We start from the raw sequence: 6,358 nt of genomic DNA, 5'->3' as shown, positions 1-6,358 counted from the left end.
CCCCACATGAATATATTTCAAACTTAGCAGAAGAGTACAAAGCTCACATGTTTTGTGAGGAGAGGAAGTCACGCCACGGCCCAGCGTGTTCCTTTAGGCTCTCGGTGCCCTTAATTTATTTCCCAATCTCTCTCTAATTACCGTCGCTTTGCCACTTGAACATTGTTGTCGGCATATATAAAATGGAGGTACCCTGAATCTCCTGACAAATGGCCACCCCGGAAAACATAATCAAGTAATAAAACGGGTAAACCACGAACGGCATTGTTGTTCTCGGCAGCCATTGGGGTGTCTTCTCCAGCGAACTTAAGTTGGTTTGCACTTTCGTTGGAGAGAAAGACGAGAGGGAGAGAATGTGCATGTCAACGATCAAATGGGAGGGTATTACTCATATAAAGAATGCTAGAGTACTCCGCCTCCCTTGGCTCCATGCAGGCGAGAGTGTCTCTTGGTCGTTCGTTATCCGTTGGCTTGCTGCCGGAGCCTCTCGGCGCTTTCTTGCATGTGTATGCCCTGCGTTGGGCCAAAGCCGTGGGGTTGGGTCGGGTCGAGTCGGACTCGGGTGGCCTAGCTGGAAGGTCCATGACGGGTGGACCGCCAGTGCGCCCGGGGTCACTGACCAATCTGCCCGAACGTCTCGGACTCAGGTAACCCGGCTAGAAGGTCCATGACGGGTGGACTGCCTAGTGCGTTCATGGCCATCGTCATTGGGTGGCTTTTGTTGTGCTCGCGCCCGTGTGTGAGGCCCTGGCCGAAGCCGCCTGTCATTGTCTTGGCCTCGACTATTGGTTCAGTCGCTACAGTTGCACATGTTGTCGTTTCAACATGCACCGTTGGCCCCACGCGGGCATGCATGCTCCGAGTCCATGACGGATGGGTCACGGGTGTGCGCTCGGGGCCAAGAGTACCCCGTCGTGCGTTACCCAACGCGCGTGAAGGGAGCCAGACCCACTTATCGGTGTTACTCCCTCCGTTCCCAAATAATTGTTTTTTTAGCCATCTCAAATAGACTACAACATACGAATGTATGTAGACATGTTTTAGAGTGTAGATTCACTCGTTTTGCTCCGTATGTAGTCATTTGTTGAAATCTCTAGAAAGACAATTATTTAGGAACGGAGGGAGTATATGTCAGCGTTGGGCTAGTTCGGTCATGCCGGCGGTCGGCGGAGTATATGTGGCCGTCACACCGCTGGCTCGCTCGTGTGGTCCATTTCGGCCTGTATCGTTGGCCTCACGCATGCAGCGCTTGTGGTGCTTCTCCCGCTTGTGCCGGCTCTGCGTCCATCCGTTTGTCCACGCAGCATGTTGCGACCATGTTGGGAGAGAGGGAGGCCGGTGCTGTTACAATGTGGTGATGCTGCTAAGACAGTGGGATGGCCATGCTCGTTGATGGAGGAGCAAGGTCGGCCGCCAACTATGTATGCGTGTGAGCCGTGGAGAGTGAGGCATGCGGTATTATTTTTTTTCCGCTTTGTGGCATCGCGAGATAGAGTACACACGACTGCACCAGATGGCCTAAAAGGTGACCGATCAAAACCGTTCATTCACCGTCCGACGTGTAGTGCCGCCCTTTTTTCTGATGGAAGATTCTCTTGTTTTGTTTTGCGAATGCGAAGCAAAAAAGAACTCTATCATTGATTTTGTTTTCTTGAGACAAACTCTCTCATTTGTTTTATTTTTTTCAAAAATAACTCTCTCATTTTTGTGCTTGGACCAAGCAGTCCCACCACCACCACAGGAACGAAATGGGCCAAGCCCAGCCCAGATGCGTTCCTGTTATTATTTTCTGCCAGAGAAAAGAGAGGAGCAGACCTACCTATACCTCTCAAAAAAAAAAAAAAACTACCTCCCTCCGCCGCCGTCACTACCACATCCCCACTCCACTGCTCTGAGTCGGATCTAGGGCTCACACCGGCGACCATGGCGGGGGCCGCCGGAGCAGCATCGCCTGCTCCCCACCGCGGCCTCCCGGAGGAGATCGTGGTCTGGGAGATCCTCGTTCGCTTGCCCCCCAAATCTCTCCTCCGCTGCCGCGCCGTTTGCAGTGCCTGGCGCCGCGCCACCTCCGCCCGTGCCTTCCTCCTCGCCCACCACGCCCGCCAGCCCGCCCTCCGCATCCTCTCCAAGATTGAACACGACGGCGGCGAAAGCATGCTCGTCTTCGATAACCGGGCCGCTACCACCCAGCTCCTCCAGCCTGTCGCCCGGCTTGGTGAGGTCTTCTATCTGGAAGCCTCCTGCGACGGCCTCCTCATCCTTAACAGCAAGACTGGCGACCGCTTCTCCATCTGCAACCCGGCCACTCGTCAGTGTGCTCCACTCCCACAGCTTTCTGGCTTCAGGGTCATGGGGATGTACCCACATAGCCCAACCGGCGAGTACCAAATACTGGCGACCGACTTCCATGAGGCCTGCTACATCTTCGCATTGGACTCCACCCATCCACCGAGGAGCGCAGCCGCCAGAGGGGGAGGACATTATAGATTGGGATGGTGTCCTGGTCCGTGGTAGGCTGCATTGGGCCCTAGAAGACAGCATGGTGATGGTATTCAACACCACAGCCGAGTCATTCCATCTGATGCGTTCTCCTAGTACCGACGACTCTCTAGCGTTTGAGATGGATGGCACGCTCGGGGTGCACGACTTTACTTATGCAACCGAAATAGTTAATATCTGGGTGTTGCAGGACTACGAAAGCGAGGTCTGGACCTTGAAGTGCCGGATTCAATTGCCATTGCCGGTTACCGAGTTCAGTGTCCGGAGTGATCATGCCACATCTTGTATGGTGTGGGTCGTGCCTGGCAATGGTGAGCTCCTCATGCTTGTCCAATTTGCCGAGTGGCTACTTCAGGTTGACATGGACGGCAAGTTAGTCTCCACTTTCCATCACCAAGACGTCTGGCCTACTCTAATTCAGCTCAAACAAAGTCTTGTTCTACATGCCTTCTTTCCAACACTAGAGGGCTATGCTGTGAATGATGTGCCTTTCATCTGAAGACTCTTTGAGTGAGGTGTGCTTATTAAGGTCCTAGATGCTTGCAGCCTCATGAGCTGCAATATGTATGAATTGGATCCACTGTCAGCCTATTAACTTCTTTGTTAATGCATATAATGTTATGATCAAGAATCTCTCACTGTTATGTGGTTGCATTCAATCTATACTTGTTTTGACACCCTTCCATGTTGAAGACAGTGACTAATGCGCATGTCAGATGCAATAGAGCAATCTGAACAGTAGTCACCTCAATTTGGCGTCGTGTGTTTGTTCAAATTCGTCCTTGTAAGGCAAGATAATTCAGAGTAGTAGTTGGAACATAGATCAGTGGGTGAGACCGAGTATCCATGGAACAACTACTAGTTCTTACACTGTACATCAGTAATTTCTTCACCTCAAATTGCTACGTCATTCCTTGTTTCGTTCTCTAAAGATGGATTGTGCCTTTGGTGTAGTTCTTGTGAAGCTATTGTATGCACTGGACGGCAGCTTCTGTCGGTAGAATGGGTCTGCATAGGCCCAGAGGATCAGGTTGCAGAGGCCCTGGAGGATGGGGTCCGGCACCAGCTAGAGGGCCTGGATTTTTGGGTGGCCCTGGCCCTGTTTTTTTGGGGGCTTGGGATCGGTAAATTTTTCGGATCCTCATAACTTGAATCCTCAGCTGACTAATGAAACTTCACTTAAAAAAGTAACTAGTAGAACTTTGTACTTTGCATCTCTCTACTAAAATTGTTGTCAATTCATCCAGTTTTTTACTGTCAAAATACAATGTTCAGTTCACATCAATTTTTCATTCATCCAGTTAGATGATTAGTGCTTGAAGCGGTCAACTATATCAAAATGGAATAGATAAGCGATGAAGCAAACATTAGTTGTTTAGTTCCTTCTTGGAAGCGCTCTTTCTCTGTTTCCTTCGGTGGCTATAATAGTACAACAAAATTACTGTTTCTTTACTTTTTGTCAAACACATACAGTGTGCACTTCAATGGCTGGTCTTCTGCTTGAATAGCTCCGTCTCTTTTGGTCTGTTCTGCCACCCATTCTTGCATATTTCTTCTTGGAGTCATGCAATCATTGTTACAATGGCCAACTTGCACAATATGTTTCAGTTCTACTCTAGGAACTGTCGTATTGGCAAATATTGATCCCTTCTTTACCTTTACTTTTGAGAGCGAAAATGATAAGATATGGAAAGTTTGTAATGAGGCAATCAACTGCAAGATTATGCACATGTTGCTCCAGTCCAGTATGGAATAACTCAATCATGTTAGACAAATTTAGAAGCCATTGATAGAAAAACTAACACCATGATTGAAAACTAGGAAATTTGATCAACCAAGTTATAAAAAAATAAATCAGAGGTAGCTTTTCTCTATTGTTATCAGTGCAGCATGCTAGAATTATGCTTGGAAATAACAGTGCCTTATATGCCACTACTATTTCTGATACTCTTGAGTCGTTTATCGAGTTTTTATCTTGACATACTATAAATTTGGTTTAAAAACCTTGTGTGCCAACAGTAGTTCTGGAACTCCCAAGTGTGGAGGGAATCACAATTATCTCATTTCTGATTTGCAATTCGAGAATTTGCATTTGTAATTTGGTTCAGTGAGAACATAATTCTTATGAATGTCAGGAGTGTTGGATGGATATTTTAACTTCATAATCCTTATTCCTCTAGTCATAATTTGTAAATTAAGGCAAATTATCCTATTTGTTGGCCAGCAAGATACACCGCCATCAATCCTATTTGTACATACATAGGCTGTATCATGTTCAGAGGATACATATGTGTTGCTTGGATCATACTATGAAACAAAGTTGTTCAGAATGAACATGATCGGAGATAACTTATCCTTTGTTAGCATTCTTTATGCCTTGTGTCGCTTTTTCTTGAACTGAAGAATTGACGATGAAAACAGGCAGGTTATCATCTTTGTTGACTCGCAAGCTGCATCTGATTCTCAGAAGACCTTAGCTCTAACATACAATTTGGCAGTACAACCTATTTTTCCTTTCAATTATTATCCGTGTCTCCATGTACTTTAACAACTTGTTCAGAAACTTTAAAAAGAAAAAGGAAATAAGCGACATACAGTACCTTTCTAGTTTCTACTCATGCAACCTTTTAGCACCTTTGCCAGTGCTTTCACTGCACATGTACTGTACATTCTTGATTGACGAGTAAGTACTTGTCAGTTGCTGAATTCTTCCAGCTAACCCAATATTATGAGGAATCAACGAGGGCTCATTACTCATTCTGCTAGGAAGCACAGACTCATCATCTGCTGCTGCATAAGATGGATGTTGGATCCCATCCTTACACCGGGCCCCTAATACTGATCTCCAGTATGGGAGAAAACTTTGTATCGTATATGTTCGATCCCATCCTCCAGGTATTTTCTTTCTCACAGCCTAGATCAATAAAAAATAATCAGTGCGAAACCCAAAACCTTTTCATTTTTCATGATGATTAGCCAGAGAACTTGATTCGCAATGCTCATGCATGATGTGATATTTAAGATGCTGTTTGGATTGAGCCCACACCAGCCTTACCAACACGATGGCGTGCCAAAATTTTGGCGAAGGAAACATTCGCCCAGAAACTTGCCCGCATGCTAGTACAGAATCAGAACGGCTGGCCAAAAAATTGGCAGCCATCGGGAAATTCGGCTGCAATCCAAACGGTTGCCCAACCTCTGGTCAAAGGGCGGCTTTTGGTAGCCATCCAAACAGGCCCTCAATCAATATGATAAAGCAGCTGAAGCCAATGTTCCATAAAGCTCCAGGCGACGCCTGGCGTTGTTTGCCATTTACTTTCTATGAACGGTTAGAATAAAGCCATGCTAAATTAAGGAAATTTAGCATATCAATGATGAGTAATGTGTAATATGCCCTCATTTTTGTGCATACGTGAAGCCCAAAATACCTCTACATGGAAGAAAAAAGAGCCTAGGTGCCTAGTAAGCTTCATGGCAAAAACAGAGCAATCATCATATCGTTTTGTGGTTGCCCCTAGAGACTATTAAACTACAACATCCTCCACCGAATTTCTCGCAACTATGGAATGAACTCTAGATGTATTGATTTTGTATTATGTAACACTAAAAGTGTGAAAAGACCGTGCTAGTTGAATATACTACTTTAACAATAATAAGCCAATGTCTCGAGATTCACAATGGATATTTCTTGCCAATCTACGGGCTCTTTTGATCAGTGGCCGAGCCAGGAAAATCTTATCGGGGGGCCAAGTACTCTTAGAACTGATTGGGGAGGGCCAACTAATTAAAAATTGGTTTTTAGCAGAAAATCTTCACTAATTGTACACTGTTCATTAGCAAAAATGCAGCAAATACATCA

Source organism: Triticum dicoccoides, chromosome 3B, assembly GCF_002162155.2.
Source record: "Triticum dicoccoides isolate Atlit2015 ecotype Zavitan chromosome 3B, WEW_v2.0, whole genome shotgun sequence".
NCBI classification, from domain to species: Eukaryota; Viridiplantae; Streptophyta; class Magnoliopsida; order Poales; family Poaceae; genus Triticum; species Triticum dicoccoides.
This window is presented reverse-complemented; position numbering follows the sequence as displayed.